Source organism: Sinocyclocheilus grahami, unplaced genomic scaffold (assembly GCF_001515645.1).
Source record: "Sinocyclocheilus grahami isolate Dianchi unplaced genomic scaffold, SAMN03320097.WGS_v1.1 scaffold121.1, whole genome shotgun sequence".
Classification (NCBI taxonomy): domain Eukaryota; kingdom Metazoa; phylum Chordata; class Actinopteri; order Cypriniformes; family Cyprinidae; genus Sinocyclocheilus; species Sinocyclocheilus grahami.
In genome coordinates, this window is record NW_015505300.1 from 2,383,968 (window position 1) to 2,395,181 (window position 11,214).

Here is an 11,214-nt window from a genome sequence, read left to right on the forward strand (position 1 = left end):
ATTGTCAGAATAGATAACATTTGTTTACTCGCATGTCTTGTGACCATTAACCCAGCTAACAAAAATATGTTCTAAGAACGTTTGCTAACATACCCATTAAGTTATAAACATGTTATTTATGAATGTTCTCTATGTTCAAAACATCAAGTTTTTCAATAAAAAAAAAAAAATTGGGGTGATGTGAATGTTAAGATAACATTCCATTTTTGCAAACATTATTGGAAAGTTATCTTTGAATGTTCTCTATACATTCTAAAACAAGTAGTAACATTTAAAAATATGTTATATAAACATCCAACTAAAACGTTTCAGAAATAAAAATGCTCCATAATCGATGTAAAAAGTATGTTTTTGTGCTAACATTTTGAGAGCATTATTAAAGACCACACAACTCTGGTAACATTCTATTAATGTTACTGTACTGTAAGCACGTACAAGTTGAACATTTATGGAAACTCGTTGCCCTAAAAAAGTTGATTTTGAAAGTTCTTTACATTGGAAAGTGTTATAATAACTAAAATGTACCAGTTAAGGTAACTCAAAACATTAAATTGCACTAAAGTTAACTTTCAGTGGACCAAATTGCATTTTTAATATAGCTATTTAATTGGTTTAATTTGACTGGATTATCTCTGCCAAATTATTATTCTTTGTTACAGCTGCACAATAAACAAGGATAAAAATACATTCAACAAGGATTTACTTTTAGAATTCACAGTTTATTTAAATTCAGGGAGCAGTTGGGGGTTCAGTGCTTTGCTCAAGGGTCTCACTTCAGTCGTGGTATTGAGGATGGAAGAGAGCGCTGGTCATTCACATTCATTTTTTTGTCTGTATTACAGGAAAAGTAAGGAAAAAGTAAGGAAAATGTGCTGTTAATTTACTCACCTCAGGCAATTGAATATGTAGGTGACTGAATCCATGGTCCTTGGTGATTCATAAAATGGGTTCCATCACTCTGAGAGTCAAAAACCAAAAAAAAAAAAAAGCAGATACAGGAAAAACAAAATTAATACCCCTGGCTCTTGATGATATATTGAGGTTTTATGAAGCAAACAACTGTACATTGACATCATTATTACCTGTAATCCATAGCCTTAACATAAATACAATGTTTTTATGTCTATAACGTATTAACAAGTAGGCCTATCCCCTTTTGTCACAAGCAAATTGACAGTACTTACATTTCCAGATCATCGTTTTATTTTATCTTATTATTATATATATATATATATATTTTTTTTTTAGCTCAGCACTGATCTTCTTGGAATCTGCAGAGTGACAACAATGCACATTACCTTTTTTATTTTATTTTTTTTAAACAGTTGGTAAGGCAAACTATCATTAAGTGACCTGTTAAGACATGACCTGTTTTTTTAGCTCAGCACTGATCTTCTTGGAATCTGCAGAGTGACAACAATGCACATTACCTTTTTTATTTAATTTTTTTTTAAACAGTTGGTAAGGCAAACTATCATTAAGTGACCTGTTAAGACATGACCTGTTAAGTTATTCATAAACTGCTACTAAAAATTGCAGTAGTAAAGTTATCAAGCAAGGTAGAAAAGACTTGGTATTAAATTAAATGTATTCAGTAGCGAACACTATGTGGAGGAGAAACTGCATTTCTTTAGTAACTAATTTGGGCTAGTATCTATGAAAGACATTTTTTCAATATAAGCTTGTTTGTGTAATACATGACTCACAAAAGTAAAGTAAAAACTTCTGAAAGGTCCGTTAAAAGTTGCGCTCCATTTGTAATACAGCCGGATCATATAACCGTCAAGATTTAGTAAAATCGGTCACAGCTAAGACCATAGCATTGTGTGAGTACGAACACCCTCGAACATGACTTTGTTTTACATGTCTTTGTACTCACAAATATCGAGCAAACAAAGGACCTTAATTAGTAAAAGAATATGGGCTTCCGTTAATCTTTCAGGAGACAAACACGTCTCGTAGCGCTTATGAACCCGTAAGAGACAACTCTTTCGCCTTTCATTTTTAAAATGATGGAAAATTTTGTTTAATGAAGATCACTGACCAGATACTGATTAACTATTAGATTAGGAACTACATATAACAGTGGTTCAAATCCAATTATGTTTAGAGTACTTAATTACAGTTTTTCTCGATTGCTTAAACACATTTCTTGAAACTATGCCTCATATTCTCAAAACAGTAAACACAAATCCATAATGTCTCACCCAATTCCCCAAACATCCTATTTTCAGGTCAAAATGAAGCTCTACACTCAAAACCATTCACTCTTGCTGAAAGACCAAACTTTTCCCTCAGACATCACACACAAGCCCTCAAAAACACACACACTACATTATAGTCTTACACACTGGTGAGATAAATTCAAAACAATACTACAAAATACAAAACCAGTAATAAGTTATGTTCCATGTGGTTCTACCCCTAAAGGAACTTTTCACATAATGAACATGTGTATACATTTGCACATTTTTTATTCATTAATGTACTGTACAGTACAATACACCAAACAACAACAAAAAATATTCTGCCCCAGCATCACATCTTTGTTCTGGGTCAGGCCAGAGAATCTAGTCAACATCACAGGCTATACTGGCCCTGGCTAGGCAGCGGGGGGGAAATCCTTGCATGCCTGATCCACCCCTGGCATCAGCTGAAATGTCTAGTCAGGCTTCTTCCATTCCATCGTCTCTGTGTCCTACAAAAATAGAAGTACTGATTACTATAACTGTAGCATCCTTTTTACAAAATGGAAGCAGACAGAAAATCTGTATGTAAGGCAATTTGATGCATGTGTTGTAACAGAGTACAGCACTCAAAAGTTACAGTAGAGTACACTGAGGTACACCTACCTGTTTTCCTCCCTGGAGGTTCTTATGATCGAGGCGACGGTGAAGCAACTTAAGTTTGGCTGAACTCATTGCCCAGCCTCCCTCATAGTCATACCATGGACAAGGACATGGTCAACTAGTGGCATGAATTTCATCTGAGACTCCTTGTCTCCTTGCCCCTCATCCTCCTCCTCTTCCTCTTCCTTCACCTCTTCCTCCACTCCTTACTGCTCTTGCTCATCCTCTTCCTCCTCCTCCTCCTCTCTGGTGTCCTCGACCTTTTCAATCACATCTCTCTGGATCCATTGTTCCAAAACGGAATGAACTGACTTGGGCTCTTTTATCTATCTATTGAAGGTTCTGATTGGTGTGTGATAAATTTAGACTCTTAGTGTTTCAACGTGGGTAACTGTGTGCTAATTGAGCTCAAGCTATGCTGACTTGAGTGAACAATATTGAATGCTAGTGCTTTCTAAATGACAACATGGTCTAGGCAATGAGAAATGAAGGGATTTGTGTGTAGAGTTTTGCAGTGACAGTTCAACAAATCTGATTCATGTGTCAAAAAGGGGAATAGTGTTTATAGTTTAGGGAGATGGGTGTGCTTTTTGATAAATGGCGTTATGGTTTTGAAATTTTAGTTCAAAAGCCTGGTGATAGTGTTTAAGCAATCGAGAAAAACTGTAATTTGGGTTAAAACAATTTCAGGGATAACAGTGTGGAAGAATGCTTATTCATAACTATGAGAGAACCTTGCCAGAACATTAGCCAAAGTTCTGAGGACGTTCTCTGTTAGCTGGGAAACAAAAATGGACAACATGTGGACATGCAAATGTATTCTTAAATTATTTAAGTATTACCTTAAAGCTCAGGGACACTTCAAGTAAACATTTTAGGTCAAAAGGGACATCCCTGTTGCAAATGATATCAGTGGCTTTTTTTCTTCTTCTGTAAATTAGTTGTTTACTTAGCTAGCTATTTTACTAGCTATTTAGCTAACATGCTCAGCACTGATATATGAGCACACAACCTTTCAATTACTAGCACAGATCTTTAACCAATAAACAACAGAGTATGTTACACAAATGTGCATCACAGCAGTTAATACATTTTTCCGTTATATCCTGTATTGTGGAATGTATCATGCTGCTCCTTGTCACATATACTTAAGCTGTTCCTCCAGCACTTGCTGATGGAAACCTGCGAGACCTCCAGTGAGTACAGGGATGAAGTGGAGAGGACTGCAAGGGCTGACGCTTTTCTTGTTAAAGTAACCCAAAGGTCAGCCACAGCCCGATCCTTCCAATCCAGGTAGAGCTGCCGGCAAAGCTGTCCAACACCTCGCTTTTTCTCAGTGCCCCCAAATCCTTGACTGGCAGTCAAAACAGCCCTGAGCAGAATCAGAGGTGTAGTTGACCGCCTCTCATCTGCGCTTTGCAAACCATCCCTTCAAGTCGCCTCTAATCCTCTGCTAGCCCGGCTGGCTGTGGTGCCTTTAATCTCGATGCTTTCTGACAGAACTGAGCCCAGGCCTGAATTTTAGACTCTGGTTGCTTGGGAGAAATAAGGTGATGGTGAGAATAGTTTCAGAGCTCAGCCAAACAGAGCCGAGTCTGGACATATCCAATGACAAACAGACACAGCCCGGATCTGCCTTATGGCTAATGGTTAGTGAGCCTGAAACGGCTCTGTTATCACTCAACACACTTTTCTCTGCAGTCTTCTGTCAGTGTCAGATGGAGGAAAGCAGAGATGGCAACAAATAGTAGCTTCTAACCTCTGATGTTTAAAGAGATACGACTGGTTAAAAATAGTGCTTTTGAAAACAGGCTCTCAAGTTAAGAAAAAGGTTGTTATTTGCTTTCAGCAGGTCTCCTTTTTATGTGCCAGTTTTGCTGCAAAGAATTGTCTAGTTTTCCAATAAAAATATCTAAACATTATGAAAACAAGCTAAATAGAAACTGTGTAAGATAGTAAGACTCGTTTTCAGCGAGTATATCTTGATTTATTTTTCTTGTTTTAAACATATTTGAGGTACATATTGTCACCACCATGGACTTTTAGTTTATTTCTTCCCTCATGTTTCCCCTGACCTAGTTTTCCCCCTCGTGTGTTGATTAGTTCATTCTGTTCACCTGTGTGCTGTTAATCTAGTCATTAGTCCGTTATTTGAGTTAGTATAATGGTGTGTTCAAGTCATGTCGGATAGTTCGTATTTACGAGTTGAACGCACATGAACGGCACCACAAAGTCGTTATTACGAGTGGGAAACTCAAAATTTTCTTTAAGCCCCGAGTTTCCGAGTTGGGGGCGTGTCAATGAGAAACATGGCGGAATCGATGGATGCAACGTCTGTAGTTGACAGTAAATTTTTGTTTAAATTGATAGTTTAGTTGTCCTATAAACTTAAATTGGTCATGTTCTTGTTACACAGCTAGTTAATGAAATCCAAGTAAAAAAACGCAAAACACACCTGATGCGAATTCTTTGCTCTTCTTTTTCTATAAGCAGAGTTAACAGACCCTGTTGTATTTTCTTGTAATTTATTAAAAGTAGGTTCACCGCCATCTTGTGCCGACTAAACTGATTTGAACGCACCTGACGTCGTAATTACGACTTGTCAACTTGTAAGTACGAACGTCACAGGAGGACTTGAACGCAGCATAAGTACTCCCCGTTCTGTTCCTTAGGTTGTCCGGTATTGAATGTAGCTGATGATGTTGTTTTGCTGTGTGTTCCCTTTGCCTTGGATTATCATCTTCTTGGATTCTGTTCTTGTGTAGATGACCTTCATCTTCGTGTACCTTTCCTCTACATGCTGCGTGACACATATTTTCTTAGAGCTATTCTTAAAAAAGAAAATTATTGCCAATGGGGAATGAAAAATAATCTTCATTTATTATATATTCTCAGAAAACGTAAATTTACCTGAGAAGCAAAATAATGTAAGATATAATCTCTTTTTGAGGCTGTTTATACACACCACTGCTCAAAGTTTAAAAATTTTTTTTTATTGAAATTAAACTTTTTGTTCCGCTACACTTTTGGTTCCACAAAGAACCATTCAGTCAAAGGTTCTTTAAAGAACCATCTCTTTCTTACCTTTTTTTTAAATCTGAAGAACCTTCTTTCGCCACAAAGAACATTTTGTGAAACAGAAAGGTTCTTAATATGTTAAAGGTTCTTTATGGAACCATTTAGACAAAAAGGTTCTTCTATGGCATCGTGAAGCACCTTTATTTTTAAGAGTGTAGGATGCATTAAATTAAATAAAAGTGAAAGTAAAGACATGTATAATGTTACAGATGCTTTATATTTTAAATGCCTTTCTTTATTTAATTTTCTATTTATCAAAGATTCCTGAAAAAAAAGAAATACCAGCACAACTAATTTTCATCATTGATAATAAATTGGCTTGTTAGAATGATTTCTGAAAGATCATGTGACATGAGTAATGGCTGCTGGAAATTCAGCTATGCCATCACAGGAATAAATTATATTTTAAAATGTTAAAATAGAAAACAGATATTTTAAGTTGTAAAAATATTTCACCGTATTACTGTTTTTACTGTATTTTAGATTGAAATAATTGTAACTTGATGAGCATAAGAGATTTCTTTCAAAAACATTAAAGAATCTTAACAACCCCAAACTTCTCAACAGTAATGCATTTCTAATGGAAAACAAGACAGAAATACTTTTTTTTTTAAGTATTTTTTTTGCAGTGTCTCATAAAATTCCCACATTTCATTAGATGTGGAGTGGTTATTTCTTTGTTGGGACTATTTGTGCACAGTTGTGAAGCGTGAGGTGATCAACTGGCTCTCTTCTCAGGCCTCTGTGTTTTCAAATTACGTTCTTTTTCATGTCTCCACCAAAGATGTGCTGCTCGATTCAGACCTCTGTTGAACACTGAAGGGAAAATGAAAGAGTGTTAATGTTTAATGCACCACCAACAACAGAGAAAAGGAAGTTAATATAAAATGCCATGCATTTTGAACCTCTACGTTTCACTCATACTGACTTTTCAGTTTTCACAGACCTGTCATTTATATGAATTACTGTATCAATTAATTGGAATGACTGGGAAGCTGTGTGGTTCCTCCTGGAACAATATTGCAGTATATTTCTCTGTTGTTTCATCATATCAGAAATAGTTATGGTTTCCAATATTCTTTTTGTTCTGGATGTCTGCCAAGTTCTACACAGGCAGTGTTGCCAGACGGCAGGCATTTTCAATCCAGAATGCTAAGACCTACTGTGGTTGGCAGAGAAGAAAAACATTCGATGCTTGACATTTGTTAATGCTTTGTCCTAATCCATGGAAGACATAAATGTAAAACAAAGAAATTTAATAAAAATGAATAGGAATTCTCTAATTTCTCCATGAAGAATGCAGAAACTGTTGAGTGTGCAGGTGAAGAGAAAGAAAGAAAAGCACTTACACTGAAAATCGTGGCAACAAAAGTCCAGGCTGAAAACTGATGAAAGCGCTGTAATATTTCCATGCATGCCGCAAATAGGATATTTCCTTTTCAGAAACATCAAATGTTTTGTGTCACAAACATTATTTACAGAGGTTTTCCGAGAAGCACAAAAAGAAAAAAACGAAAGGAAAGGGGAAAAAAGGGAAAGTGAACCAAGGTCTGTTTTCTCTCTTCCCTGTTGCTGACACTGTCACAGTTAAACGCAGGAAACCATTTGGTGTGTTTCTCTCTCTCTGACTGCCACACAATGCTGCTTGTCGTTCCCTTTTGAACCGTTGCCTACTGGATCAAAGCATGCATGAAAGTGTACAGGTTAGTTAAAGCCAGAGATGTGTTGAACCACGTTCCATATTCACACACACACACACACACACACACACACACACACACACAGACAGACAGACCGAGAGAGAGAGAGCTCAGTCACTAAGGATAGCTCCACTCTGATGATGAAGCAATGTGCTTGTGTAAAAGGTATGTGGGACTGCAAATGAAAGGGACCTATTGATGCTGAAGAAATCACCGGTATTTTTGAACCCACAAAAAAAAAAACTAAATATTATAATAACTGACAGATTAATTGGTTGTTATTTGGCCATTTTGAGATTATCTGCAAAATTGTCTGCTTGGCTGTTATTTTTGTCATGTAACACTTCCAAAATCCACGGACAGTCTTGCCAATGAATAAAGAGACATTAAAATTAATCTACATTTTGTGTTTTTAGGGAATTTTGAACATTTTGTAAAATAACTGAAGTAAATCATTTTTGAGGTTTTTGCTATCATTGCATTTTATGTTTTACATTTTATGTTATCACTGATGTTCAGAAGTTAAGATTTTTTTGAAAGCATAAGTCTCTTATTATAACTAAAGCTGCATTTATTTGATCAAAAATACCGGTAAAACAGTAGCATTGTGAAATATTTTTTTGTATTTTAAATAACTGTTTTCTGTTTTAAATATTGTTTTAAAATGTAATTTATTCATGTGATGGAAAAGCTGAATTGTCAGCATCATTACTCCAGTCTTCAGTACCACATGATCCTTCATAAATCATTCTAATATGCTGATTTGGTGCTCAAGAAACATTTCATATTATTATCAGTGTTGAAAACATTTGTGCTGCTTAATATTTTTGTGGAAACTTTAACACATTTTTTTTAAGTACACACACACACACACACACCACTCAGAAGCTCAGCTCAGCTCAGCTCCAGAGTTGCAGATTTGACTCCTCAGCAGTCGGCAGGTGTTTGAACATCAAGCCCTGCTCACGTTTGTCCTGCTGTGTTGGGTTGGAGAGAAACCCGCTCTTACTGCAAAGACGAGAGATACAAGTAGACAGGAGGAATAAACACTAGTGAATGGAAGGTGAAGTGATCTATTTCTGCATGTGCAGGTGTCTACATAAAAAACAGCAAAACAAAGCTTCTTGTCTTAAGGCTAAATAGAACTACAAGTCTGATAAGATGCTCTGTATTTTCATTCTTTCATTCCATCTCATGTACTACAGCACAATGTTATGATGAAGAAAAAAAAGCATCTGTTGGAAATGTTTGTTTTATAATAAAGTCAAAATCTGTAAATGGCTTTGTGTGATGATTTACTGTACTCTGACATCGTTCAGACACATTTTCAGCTCATGAAATTAGTTGTTCAACATGAGGTGAATCATAGATAAACTCCAGTGACATTTTAATTAAATGTTTGATTACCAGTATTTCCAAATCAGAATTTCTATGGCTGTTAAAGCTAAAATCTATAAAAATAACAAATGTGAGTTAATCTGAACTATACCAAAGTAAGACCTCACTCTTAAAAACAAGGTTCTTTATTGGCATCTATGGTTCCATGAAGAACTTTTAACATCCATGGAACCTTTCCATTGCATAAAAGATTATTTAAATTCTTTAATGTTCTTTAGATTATTAAAACGTTCCTCACACTAAGAAACTGTTCACTGAAAGGTATTATTTGGGGAACCCAAAATGGTTAATTATGGCATTGCTGCAAAACCCCCCTTTTGGAACCTTTATTTTTAAGAGTGTTCAATATTGCATAATAGCACATGGTAACTTGGAGTCATCAGACTTTGAACCTCAGGTTTACTGAGGAAAAAAAGAGGGGGAAGGGCTGGTGACAGTTTTGATAAGCCACTCTCCTCAACTGTGATACTGACTCAAAACATTTAACCCCCAGTGTTCTGACCCCATACATTACACAAACAGCCATATCACCCTGCAGCCCAAGACTGGTTGCCCACTGAAGCTAAGCAGGGTTGAGCCTGGTCAGTACCTGGATGGGAGACCTCCTGGGAAAACTAGGTTGCTGTTGGAAGAGGTGTTATCCCATGGCACTTCTCGTAAAGAGTAGGGGTGTAACCCCGGTGTCCTGGCCAAATTGCCCCCCTGGCCTTTGTCAATCATGGCCTCCTAATAATCACCAACCACTTGATTGGCTCTATGACTTTCTCTCCTCTCCACCTGTAGCTGGTGTGTGCTGAGCACACTGGCACTGTTGTCCTGTGGCTGCCGTCGCATCATCCAAGTGGATGCTGCACACTGGTGGTGGTTGAGGAGAGACCCCCCCACATGATTGTAAAGTGCTTTGGGTGTACAATAAAGCGCTATATAAATGTATCATTCATTCATTCATCATTCATTATTTTCAAATATGTGATTTGACCCAGGGCATATCAATACGCAGTGAAATTATATAATCTTGATAACTATGTCAACAATATTCAGATTATATCTGAAAAAAGCCAATATCATAATATGAAATAGATGAGTGTGTATCACGTACAGTTTCAAAGAATAATGCCGATACTTGACTGAATATTTAAACGTGTATGTAACGTTTATTTTCAAAAATGTGATTTGACCCAGGGCATATCAATACGCAGTGAAATTATATAATCTTGATAACTATGTCAACAATATTCAGATTATATCTGAAAAAAGCCAATATCATAATATGAAATAGATGAGTGTGTATCACGTACAGTTTCAAAGAATAATGCCGATACTTGACTGAATATTTAAACGTGTATGTAACGTTTATGATTATTCATTAAATTAACATCCACACTTAATTTATTTCAAAGAATAATATAAAATTCCTATGAATTTATGAGATTACAGTTTTTCTCAATTGCTTTGGCACATTTTTCGAAACAATCTTAACCTTCTCTAAACTGTGAGAGCAAATGTCACAACTGTTTGCTGGAACTTCAGAACTTTATTGCATGTCTGCAAATTGTATTTACTCACCCAAAACATTTCATTCATGCTTCAAAACCTAGTTATCGTGTCAGTAATTTGGCCATGGCCACCAAAATATAAAGTATTTTTGTCATCGTGTGAGCCACACTGGTCAAAATGTTTAGTTGATTTTTCACCATGACAGTCAACTATGAAAATGAAGGTTTTATAAAAAATCTGATATTTGTTGAGAAGAGTCAATAGTACATAGAAAAAAAGTATATGAACATTTGTTATCCTTTCATGTGCAGCAAACCAGTCACTAACAATGTTGGTTCGGTGGAAGCTGACATTATCCCAGACAACAACATAATTAGGCAAATGTAGTCTAACTAAACCTCTTTCTTGTTCTGGAATCAGGTCTCTGTAAAGTGTGTTTAGGAAGGCCAGGAGAAGTTGGGTATTATAGGGCCCAATATGTGGAATATGTGTGCTCACACCATTCTCTGAAATGGCAGCACACATTGTAATATTGGCCCCTATGTTGGCCTGGTGTGTCAGTTGTGGCTCGGGGGCACATGGACAGATTGAACCCGGCCTCGTCCACAAAAAAACAAGAATGTGGGTTGTTTCATGTCCTTCTAACGCCATGATTCTCTACGAAGAAACACAGAAACAAAATAAAGTTAATT

The 11,214-nt window shown here is 36.3% G+C and overlaps 1 long non-coding RNA gene across 1 annotated transcript; it reads right to left on the minus strand.

The window, feature by feature from the left end:
* Positions 1-286: 286 nt before the first annotated feature.
* Positions 287-4,935, minus strand: LOC107589918 (uncharacterized). Its single transcript, XR_001609719.1, has 3 exons — positions 4,870-4,935; positions 2,160-2,164; positions 287-298 (listed from the first exon to the last, which is right to left on the minus strand). It is a non-coding gene; the product is annotated as an uncharacterized lncRNA (long non-coding RNA).
* Between the last annotated feature and the right edge of the window lie 6,279 nt (positions 4,936-11,214).